Source organism: Aedes albopictus, chromosome 2 (assembly GCF_035046485.1).
Source record: "Aedes albopictus strain Foshan chromosome 2, AalbF5, whole genome shotgun sequence".
Lineage (NCBI taxonomy): Eukaryota > Metazoa > Arthropoda > Insecta > Diptera > Culicidae > Aedes > Aedes albopictus.
In genome coordinates, this window is record NC_085137.1 from 22,143,644 (window position 1) to 22,156,059 (window position 12,416).

Sequence of the window (12,416 nt, forward strand, 5' to 3'; positions counted from 1 at the left end):
AATAGCTGCAGACTTTTTCATCAGAGATTTTTCCTTCTTTCAAACATAGGCAGTTCTTTGACGCAGTGTTGCATTTGAACTGAATGCGAGCTAAAAATGAATTAAACACGTTTAGTTTATTTATTTAACAAGAACGCTCAAAGAACAGTTATCCGAAAAATGGTTGGCTCATTCAATCTAATATCCACTTTGACATACACAATAAGTTGATCTAGTGGAAATGAAATGTTGAGATAATTGTTTGTCAATTTGAGCTGTTTGATTTAAGTATTTGTTGAGTTTTAGCCAATATGTTACTAAAATAAGTTCAGCAACATATAAATTATGATACCGAAATCTATAATATTATTTTCCAATCTATTTTCATCTATTAGTTAGTCCATTCGACGATTTGCCCATTCGACTAAATGTCATATGCTTCTTCTTCCACAAAATGGGTTTCGACCAAATGTCCATTCGACCAAATATCCATTCGACCAAATGTACTTTCGACCGAATGTCATTCGTCCAAAAGTCTTTCGACCAAATGTCTGTCGACCAAATGTCATAGATCCCTCCTCCACAATATATGATTCGACCAAATGTCCATTCGACCAAATGCCCCTTCGACCAAATGTACTTTCGACCAAATGTCATTCGACCAAACGTCATTCGACCAAATGTCTTTCGACGAAATGTCATAGATCCATTACAGAAGGCTGAATGCCTCAAAAGGCTGAAACAACATAAGGCTGAAACAACATAAGGCTGAAACAGTGATTCGACTAGTTTTCAAACGCGACACCCTAAAGGGTAATCTCAACACTAACAACTCAGACAAACAGACAACGCCAATTGGGAATAATTACATACATTCATTGATTTTACGATCTTTTTGAAAATTCGCTTGTTGGTCGATTACCCAGTCGTGGCACTCGTATTGGTTTTGCTTGAGCTTGACGATTGACCGTCCTACCAGCGGCGTCATGGTCGCGATTTTTTCCGCAGTCAAGTTCGCAGATTGTGAACAATCCTCGGTACTCACTTTACGTAATTTATGTTTAATCCCTTGCTGTCAGAGCTGTCAGATCGGTGTAACACGCTAAAAATAATTTACACAAAAGGCAATTTACACGAAAAAAAATACACGGTAATGAATATTTATTGGGTACCGGACTGGACACAGAAAATTTAATGGTTTTCTTTGGTACATCGAGGTCTTGAAATTAGTCTATGGTCCTACCGTCCCTAGTTCATGGTTGACCAAACTGAGCCATTTAGCGAGAACATGCTTGTGTTACTATGTTCTGAATTGGAAAGTTTTACGACTAATACTAAGACAGTATTTTTCAAAAGAATAGCATATATTTCATAGAAGGGAAAATCTCTGATGATATTGTTTTAGTAGCCGAAATGACAACCATCTCCAAAACAACATGACTCAAAAGAATAGCTCATGTTTAAAGAAGGATAAATTAACGATATGAATATTATCAGTTCCTTTTTGTGTTTGTTGCTATGCACCATTAGCCTTTTCACTATAAGCTAAGTTTCAAACTATGGCCCATTCTGAGGGCTACGCGTATGATTCGTGTTCGAACCAAGAACTTTTCGTTAGGCAGCATCCATTTATTACGTAACGCTAAAATCGACATTTTCTGACCCCCCTCCCCCCTCCGTAACGCTTTTTTGTATGAAAATTCTAAAATTTTTGTATGAAACGTAACGCTCGGCCATACTCCCCCCTCCCCCTAGAGCGTTACGTAATTTGTGGACGGCGCTTTATGAAAATTTTCTTGACTCCATTTGGCATTGAGTATCTTCGTGCCTGTTACACGATATGCCAAAGCTGAGAAGCAGGCTGGATCTCAATTCGGGCGTAACTCCAAGAAAAGGAAGACGTGCCATAACTTATATATGCATTTTAGAATTTTCAGCCTTTTCAATTTTCAGCCTTATGTTACACTTTCGTAATCAGCTTTTTGTGCATTCAGCCTTTTGAAATTCAGCCTTATGTTACAGTCCCGAAAATTGGTCACCCTATTGCCGAGATAAAATAATACGGGTCTAATTATTTTCGAAGAACTACGAACCTACCAAGTTTCACGACAATTGGAGTTGCGCTATATCGTTTTTCTATGGAATGGCTGTATAGTGTATACGTATAAACAACGTATTAAGATTCCCTGGCTTTCATTCGAAAATTCTCCGATGTATTCCTCCATGACTTACCTCAGGGATTTCTCCGTTGAAACCCATAGAGATTGCTGCGGGAATCCCCCCAGGGATTCCTCTGGGAATTCTTCCAAGATTTTTTTCCGGGAATTCCCACAGGGATTTATCTGGAAATTTTCCTTGGGATTTCCCCGTGAAATCCCCCAGACATTCTTTCGGGAATTGCTTCATGCATTTCTTCGGGGATTTCGCCAGAAATTTCTCCGGGATTTCTTCGTTGATTCCCCCAGGGATGCCTCCAAGAGATCTTCCAAAGATTCTTCCGGGAATTCCGACAGGTATTTCTCCGAAAAATCACTCTGGAAGGGATTCCTCCGGGAAACTCGACTGGGAGGAGATTCGCGTAGGAATTTCTGGAAAATTCCCGGAGAAATCTCTGATGGAATTCCCGATGGAGATTTTTTTTAGGAATTCCTGGAGGAATTTCTAGAGGAACTCCTCGGGGAGTTTCCTAAACGAATTTCTGAAGGAATTCCTGGAAGAATTTCTGGAAATTTCTTGGAGGAATTTACAAACGAGTTTTTGTACGGACTTCTGGGCAAAATTCGGAAAGAACTGCTGGAGGAATTTCTACACAAAATCCTTGAAAATTTCTGAAGGAATTTTTGGAGGATTTTCTAGAGAAACATCTGGAAGAATTTCTTAAGGAGCTTATGAAGGAATTTCTTGAGGAATTTCGGTAGAAATTTCTGGAAGAAATCTTGGAGGAATCTCTAGACGGATTCCTTGAGATATTTCTGCAGGAATTCCTGGCGGAATTTCTAGAGGAACTCCTGGAGGAATTTCTAGAGAAATTTCTGGATGAATTGCTGGAGAAATCCTTGGGTGCATTCCCGGGTTAACCTCTTGGGTAGCTCCTGGAGAAATTTTTCGAGGAAATTTTGTTGGAATTCTTTTAGAAATTTCTGGAAGAATTCCTGGATAAATCCTTTGAAGAGTATTTTGAGGAATTTCTGGAGAAATTTTGAAAAGAACTCCTGAAGGAATCTCTGGAAGAGTTTTTGAAGGAATTCCTAGAAAAAAATTTCTGGATGAATTCCTGAAGGAGTTTCTGGAGCAACCTCTGCAAGAGCTTCTGGAGGACTTCCTGGACGAATTGCTGGAGGAGCTTCCGAAGGAATTCCTGGAGGAACTCCTGGAGGAATTTCTGGGGCAATTCCTAGAGGAATCAATGGGAGAATTCCCAGAGGAATCGCCGATGGATATCTTAGAGAAATTGCTCAAGGTTTTTTTTTTGTGGGGAACTTCTGGAGAAATTCCAGAAAAAATCCCTGGGAAAGTTTCTGGATAAATTTCTAGGAGAATGTTTTAAGAAACTTCTGGAGGAATTTTTAGAGGAGTTCCTAGCGGTATTTCTGAAGGAATTCCTGGAGAAATTGCTGGATAAAATTCCTAGAGGAATTTCTGGAGAAATTCCTGGGGGAATTTCTGAAGCAACTCCTGAAAGAGCTGGAGCACTTCTTGGATGAATTTATGAAGGAGTTTCGAAAAGGGAACTCCTGGAGGAGTTTTTGAAGAAATTTATTGTTTAACTCCTAAAGGAATTTCTAAGAGAACTTCCGAGAGGAATCTCTGGTTGATCTCCTGGAGGAATTGCTCATGGATTTTTTGGAGGAACTGCTGGAGGGATTTCTGGAGAAATTGCTGGAAGAAACCCATATAGTAGAATTTATAAAACAAATCCTAGAGGAATTTCTGCAGGATTTTTCGGAGGAATTGCCGGAGAAATCCTTTGGATTTTTATAAGATAAAATTTCTATAAGAATAATCTAAGGAATCCATGACATAGTTCCTGGAACAATCTCTGGAGGAACTCCTGGAGAAATTGCTCGAGGAAATTTTAGAGGAACTGCTGTAGGAACTCCTGAACGACTTCCTGGAGGAATTGCTTGAGGATATTCGGGAGGAATTCTTGGAGGAATTTATGTAGGAGCTTATGAAATAATTTCTGGAGGAACGCGTTAAGGAATTCTAGATACATTCCTGGAGGAGTTTCTGTGGTAATTCCTGGAGAAAATCGTAGAGGAATTTCTGGAGGAAAACCGGAAGGATTTTTGTTTTTTGCAAGATCTTCAGGAGGAATTTCTGGATGAATTCTCGAAGTAATTCCTGTAGAAAATACAGGATAAAACCCCGTACAATTTTATGGAGGAATTCAAGCCTAACTTACCATAGCAACTCCCCATAGCAACTCATAACTTTCCCTGAGAAATTCTCGAGTTTCTTCTCGTTGAAATTCCCGGAGAAGCCATTTAAGCAATTTCTGGTAGAATACTCATGTGAATTCCAGGAGAAATCCTCGTAAGAATTTTTACAGAAATTTCCGGTGAAATTTTCCTTGGAATTATTCTTGTAGGTATTCCCGGAGCACTTCGTGTAGGAATTCCCTTAAGAATTCTCATAGGAATTCCAGAAGAAATCCCCGTAGGAATTCCAGGAGAAATCCCAGTTGTATGTTTTGGAGGGATTCTAAAAAAAAATCCGTTGGAATTCCCGTAGGAATTTCTGGAGGAATTTCCCTTAAAATTCTCGGAGAAATTTCCCTACGAATTGCTGGATTAGCTTCCTTTTGAATTTCCGGAGGAATTTGTCTTTGGATTCCTGGCGGAGTTTCCCTTGGAATTTTTTTTTAATTCCCAGGATTCTCGTAGGAATTCTCGGAGAACTTTTTGTACGATTTCCCTGATGAATTCTCGTAGGAAACCCACGAGAAAGCTCAGTTGGAAATTTTGGAGGAATTCTCGGAAAACTTTCCCTTGCAATTCTAGAGGAGATCCCCTTGGAATTGCTGGATGAACTTCTTTTTGAATTTCCGGAGAAATTTGCTCTGGGCATCCCGGCGGAGTTTCCCTTGGAATTACTTGAATACCCGAAGAAATTTCCTTTGAACACCCGGATGAATTCCTGAAAAATACCCCTTGAAATTCTTGGTGAAATTTCCCTTGGAATTCCGGAGGAATTTGATCTGGAGCTTCTGATGGAATTCTCGCAGCAACATTGGTGCTTATGACCACAAATGTTGTAAGATTTTGTAACAAGTATCCCGATGTCAGCGGGAGCTTTTGAATCCTAGGTTTGCGGTGGTGATTTTGGCTATTGCCTACTATGGTTTCTAGGTTTCCTTTGATAACACTGTGCTACCGCGTTTGAAGCGCATTTGAACATAGTTTGCGTCTTACGCACACAGAAATGAAATGAAAAACAACCATGACGAATAATTGGTACTATAGCCATAATTGGAACACTTACCCTATATGTTATCGGTCCTTGATTATCGATAGCAACTTTATTGCTTGTTTTCCAGGGATTGATACCTTCGGGCGTTGACTTTGATTAAAATAATAAAATTTGACAACTTAACTATTGTATTGGAACAATGAAGTCAATCGCAATTATCCTTTTAATTGCTTAACGACCGTATATTGCTGTGTGCATTCAAAATGCAAATATCAAATGCGGTAGCACCAAATGCGGTAAGATTTTCTAACAAGTACCCGATGTCAGTGGAAGCTTTCGAATCCTAGGTTGGCGCGGTGATATTGGCTGTGGTTGCTACGTTGCCTTTGGTAACATGTGTTACCGCGTTTGAAGCGCATTTGGGCACCGTTTGCATCTTGAGCGCACACAGCAATAAAATCGTTAATATGTTTATAGCCATCGATTGGAAGCGCTGATCATAAAACATTTATTCGCTGCGCTGTAGCAAACAATAGCTGCCACTGGAATCTTTCGAGGTCGACCTCGATTGTAGGGAAGCAAGTTTTCCCTCCAATATATAACCGGACTTTTGTTCCCCTTCAACGTACCGAACATGATTGTCCCATCATCGCATATGGGAAAATTCAAGAATCGATCGGCGGGAGCCGGTCCAGGAATGCCATAATGACAGGTTGTTTAATTTTGGACCCTTCGTCGTTGATGGTGCGACAGCCTTGAGGCGACGACGGACAACCGAATCGCTGATGAGCACTTCCAGTTGCAATAAAAGTTGATTTTTTGTCGTTTTTTTTTAACGAACCCAGGTGAAATTCTGCGTGAAGCAAGTTTGTCGCTCGATGTGACCCAAAAAAGCGCGCATAAAATTGCAACTTAGTTGGAACCTTGGCGAGTGCAACCCGGAGAATTTGATTGACGTCTTCGCCCGACTAGAAATGGTCAAACTGGCCAGGTGCAGTCAGATCATGTGTATTGAAATGAGTTATTCTATCTAATTAAAGTCAATCGTCCATAAAAGGGACAAACCTGAATGGAAATCATTGACTCGCAAGTACCCGACCATAAGATTAAGGCTGAAATTTTCCTCAGCGCGCCCAAACTGGCTATGCGCTGAGCCGAGCACTACTGCAGTAGCGAACTCGCCGGTTTGCATAAGTTGCATGAATATTCGTGATTACTTGCAAGAGATATGCATATATTTAGCTTCCTTCCATAGAGGGGTCCCCCCAAAGTGTGGGAAAGATGGCTGTTGAGAGCAAAACCACGCAAAACGATGCATTTACGACGCAGAGTGATGACAATACCACATGGTGTAAAAGATTATGACTTGTTGGATATGCATGGAAAAATCACAACATTGATCCGTTGGAGGCGTGCAGTAGCATCGCAAAGGTTTGTTCAGATTGGAGCCGCATCTGAGGGAAAATATTTTTTTATGACGCATTTATTGCGACGGTATAGATGGTAGGGAATTTGATACAGTGCTGCTCTTGGGTTTGCTTCATGGATTACCACCGGTAGCCAGATCAAACGAGGTAAACGGGTTTTGTACGTGTTGGTGAAAACCACAATAAGTGTTAATTCGGAACAAATTGCTAATTTCAAATAAACCCGCCCTGTAGAAAGACATCCGTATGCCTATTTTAGATTCCGACACGACTTTTTCCATATCTGTAAGCCGCTACTGACAGAAACGAATGAGTTATCCCATAAATCACATCTCATCTTTCGCCATACATATTCCATACGGACTTTTCAAACAATCCCATATCGCATGTTCCCAGCAGCGCAACGGAACGCAATGACAACTGGGTCAAGCGTGGCTGCACTATAGGGGAGACTGAGGAGACTTGATCCCTGGGGAGACTTGTTCCCCCCATATTTTCTCGGAATCAAAAACATTTTTCTTCTAGCATAATTTTTCCAAAACTACTCCTGGACAAACGACTATGTTTTGACTACAAGTGATTTCGATTGTACATTGCATTATTATTTAACGGCTGATGGTTTGTTTTCAGTCCTTCAGAAATCTTTTAGGCGATCCCGAAAAATCTCAATAACTTTGTGAAAATTGAACCAAATCGTGTCAAAACTTCACAGCAAATAGTTTAAATAAAATACTTTCAAACTTATTTATCCAAATAAGGCTGTTGTTAACATATTTTAATTAATTCGACTTAGTATACACAACAGTGACATGGGGGGACTTGATCCCTCGAGGATTACACACACATTATACATGTGAAAAATAAAATTCTGTTCGGAAGCCTCTATTTACTTGGAATTCTAGTCTATTCAACGATAAAATGTGTCAGATAATTATAACTTTAGTACAAATACGGCATATCCTTAAAAACTTAAGGAAATCTTACAATTTCAAACACTCCATGTTCATCGAAAATACAAGAAAACTCGAAAAGAAAATGAAAAGGAAGACTCTGGAATTATTTTCCCTTTAAATAAACCATGTGCTCAAAGGGGGATCAAGTGTCACCCATTTTTGAAATACATCATAAGACATGCCTCCATAAAAACACAGTTTTGAAAACTTTAACAATAATTTAAAGGCCATCCGTTGTGCATTAACTTGCAATAGATGTTTACCTGCCATTTCGAACGGAAATCCGATCTAGTTTAGTGTTTTTTCTTAAAGTTTCAGGTAAATTAAGAAAAAGGGATCAAGTCTCCCCAGTCTCCCCTACTGACTGCAATCCTCAGCGTGCATCCATCTTCCCGGAGAAAGACATCTGCTTAAAGCGTCAGCTGCTGTTTGCATTATCAGCGTGGAACTGTGATGGCATCTGGGGCTGCAGACAAGCTCGCGACTCCCGTTTAGAGAGGAGGGCATCCCGATCGAAGATGGAATTATTATCGATCGGCTATCGTCTCCTCACCAGCAGGGATGTGAAGTGGAAGTGAATGGACGGCAGCATTCCCTTCATTTACCATAAACGGCCGACAGGCACGCCGGTATTTACTCGGCCAAAAGGCGCGATGGTCACTGCTATACGGCGATCGGGTGGAAAGCCTGTCGGATGGCATTGTTGGCATTGTCAACGGTGGATGGATACCTCTTATTCTCTTGTTTTTCAGGTAAGGAGAGGTACAGCCTTTTTTCAGTTGCAGTTTAAATGGAATATTTTCTTTGGTGAACAATGCGGAAATTAGCTACTGAGAATTAAGATTTCAATGAAACTCACATCAAACCTTGCAACTGGTATTTTTTTTATCAGAGATTCATCTTTCATTTAATCATAGGCTGTTATTTTAGATTATCATGCTCTAGGGACCACTTTCATTCGATATTTTTTTTACGGCCATTTTATCCGATACCAATATTTCAATGTAGATGTTTTCCTACTTTTTATTATTTAGGCCAGCTCATACCAGCACGAACGGAATGGCTTTCCTTCAAACAAATATCTGAAACTTCATTCTGAAACATGCGATTACAGTTCATTAACAGCTCATAGAACTCAAACTAACTAACTCAAACTAACTTAGCTGTAATTGACGTTTATCTACGGTTCTCTGAAGTCGAGGCATGACTTCGCTTAGATTATCAAATTTACCTAGCAATAGTTGTGAGAGGCTCTCACATTGACACATGATAAAATATGAGTTTATGTAGTGCACAAAGGTTTCACATACATGAAATATGTGGTTACAGTTTATCAACAGCTCCTTGAACTGAAGGCCTGACTTCAACCAGGTCATCCCGGGGACTCAGAAATCTATTTGAAGAATTCACGTGCTCCTGTTCGGTGTATTATTGGCTTCTGGAGCTAACCGTTGTTTTCCGCGTACAAATAACTCTCAATGTAGTCAATCTATGGTTCTCTTAAGTCAAGGCATGACTTCAATCAGATCGTCCAAAATTTCTGCAATTCGTTGACATAACACACATTATACAGATTGTTATGTATTGGTGCAAGAAAAACGATAAAAACAAGTTTTATAGGGACAGATTTGGACAATCCATCAAGAGATTCACAAAATATAAACAGTAGTACAAGGGCAACACATGTTCTGAAGCTGTCTCCGATGACCTATGAGGTCAATGAGGGAATCCTATCTCGTGCTCAATATCATTTGAAAACAACTAACGTAAATGTAAACTTAAATGGTTCAGAAATGTTGAATATCCCAAGAACTAAACGGAGTCCTATCGAAGAACCTCAAAATCGAACCTGTAGCAACTTCAACTATCATTAGGCAACAGAATATGTAAATTCCCATTGAAATACTTCATTAAGAAGAAAGTCATGGTGATGTAAATCGTACTTGGCCTTAATTTTACTCGACTTGGCCCAGTGACCCATCGGCCTTACTCCGTCCAGAAGTCCAAGAAAATTTTGATCCCGTATATTTTCAAAACTGGAGTGTTGTGTAAGTTTGCATTCAGAATTTGGTCAAATTCTGTTGAGAAATTAGTTTGCTCTCACTTGTAGTCAGTGGGCTCAAACAGGAGTGTGTTATGGATTGGCATTTAAGCCGAAAGAGAGATAAGTTTGTGAAATAGGAGTGTTCAAGGTGCGGCTTCGGAGTCAGTTTGGCTTTCTAACTGTAACATTACTTGTTCTGTGGCTTAGTTGGTTAAAGCGCCGGTCTAGAGAATACGGAGCCGTGGGTTCGAATCCCACCAGAACGCGATTTTTTTTTCACAAATTTCGTGCCTTATAATTACAGGTTTCTCCAGTAGTTTTGGAGGGTTTCTGTGTCATTTCAGAGGGTCCCAGGGGGCTTCAGGGGGTATCTGAAGATCTCAGGAAAGTTTCAGGGAGTCATAGAAAATCTCAGGAGCTTTCACGGGGTTTCAGGAGGTCCCAGAGTGTTTCATAGGGTTCCAGGGGTCTCTGGGACGCTTCATACTTTTGAAATGCTCTTCAAATCCCCGTATTCTTTTAAAATACTCTTGAACATCCTTAAGCTCCTGAGACCCCATCAGATAAACCCTAGAAACCCCTTTAATGCTCCCAAAATACCTTGGATCGCCTCTGAAAACTACATGGTCCCATTAAAACTCCCTTGAAACCGATGTAATCCATTTGAAGTGCACCTGAAACTCCTTGGAACACCCTTAAAAGGTTTATGAAATCCTCCTGAAACGACCCTGAAAACCCATTAAAACGCTCCTGAGAACTTGAAATATTCCAAACCTCCGAAATCTCATTGAAATGTAATCACTTCAAAATATCTTTGAAACTCTTGGAACGCCTTTACAAGGTTTCAGAAACACCCTAAAACGCATCTGAACCCTCTTGTAACGCCATTGATTGACTTCTGAGACCCCTCTGAATTACCCGGAAAGTCCCTTGAAACGTCTCCCGTTATACTTACCGGCCCTGAAATCCTCTAAATCCCATTGAAACACCAACAAAACCTGTAGAAACGCCCTTAAAAGGCTGCCGAAACCTCCTGGAATAACCCCCTGAAACGCCACTGAAGCCCCTTAGAATTCCCTGTGTTTAGGCTCTCTGGAGACTTCCTGGAAACCCCTTTGACCCTATCTCAACTACCCAGAATCAAAATCTGTTCTCGCGAGCTAGAACACTCTAAAGCATAAAGTCAAAAACATGTTATTCCGTTTAAGAATTGCAACAAGTTGTATTACAGTTGTGTAATACATATTAATTGTTTCATTTTAATTCCCTTTTTAGTTTCTACAACGAGTGAGTAAGATCTTTCAATTATATTAAACCATTACCATGGTTCGTTGAAAATTTTGTGTGTAAGTAACGAAAAAGGTTTTACAAGCGTAACTTTCTCTGGCATAACTGTTCTAAAGATTGAGCTTTTGGAATCGCAAAGCTAAGACGCCACTTGCTTCGCAACATGACTCGCAACATGACACTCGTGCAACATCACATACCTTCATTGCAGTCAGTATCATGTCACGTGCTGGAAGATTTGTACAACTGATTGTGATGTTGCATCATTGGGAAGCATCTGTTATAAATGCTGTCAGTATTTTGCGTGTAGTGTAATTACAATGTCGTACTACTGAATATGAAACACTTATTCTTTCTGTTTTTTTTTGTAAAAGGTCTTTTGGACATCCTATGACTGAATACAAAAACGGATTTCTTTTTCTTAGTTAACTTTTATGCAAAAACATTAATATATTGAAAACACCCCTGAACACACGAAAAATATTTTGTTTGTCTATGAAAGATTAACCAAGCAAAGTCGAATAACAGCCCAATAATAAAATGATAACTAGTGCTCATTAGAACTCAACTAGTGTTCAACTTGAACTCATTTAACAATTTTGTATTATCACCTCTATAAATCATGTTACCATACCTGTCAAACTCTGCGCATCATCATCGGAACAATAATATCGGAAGCTAGTTATCTTAGAGTCAATTTTTGTTTCACTTAGTAATAAACCGTATTAGCTAAAAAAAAAGGCAAAAGGTTATTGCGACCATAACAAATTGCAAATGCTTCATTGAAAATCCAAAAGTGCTCCCCAAGGAATGATTTGTTCCTTGAAAATGATTGACAACGTCGAAATACGTATCTGTCATAGGATGCAAATTTTTAGTGGAATTGAAAGGGACATTACTTAACACGATTTTCTTATTATTGAAAACATTCCATACTTACGAAGAAAATGTTCTGGTTAGACAAAAAAAAAATTGTAATTGAAAGTGCAAATTGTACCAATGAATAATGTGGGATCCCCGATCTGGTCCCTCAGGAAGCCACTGTGGTGCTTCCGGAATCTCCGGTCACTACACGGACACCGTCCACACGTAGCTTGTACCTGTACTTTTACTTACTCGACTGCTAGCTCGACTGTACCACAAAGCGGCTTTCTCACTTGCTGTCAACAACACTCTAATATGATATTAACCATTTTGCAGTGTATGATAACTTATTTCAGCAAGGTATGTACATCACGCAAGGTGACACTATTTAATGGGTATGTTTCAAGACACAGGGCACCACAAATAATATTAAAATGCTCCATCTTGTTT

At 39.7% G+C, this 12,416-nt stretch overlaps 1 non-coding gene across 1 annotated transcript; it reads left to right on the forward strand.

The window, feature by feature from the left end:
• The first annotated feature begins 10,007 nt into the window (after positions 1 to 10,007).
• Trnas-aga (transfer RNA serine (anticodon AGA)) lies at positions 10,008 to 10,081 on the forward strand. Its single transcript has one exon. It is a non-coding gene; the product is annotated as a tRNA-Ser (tRNA).
• Positions 10,082 to 12,416: the final 2,335 nt, after the last annotated feature.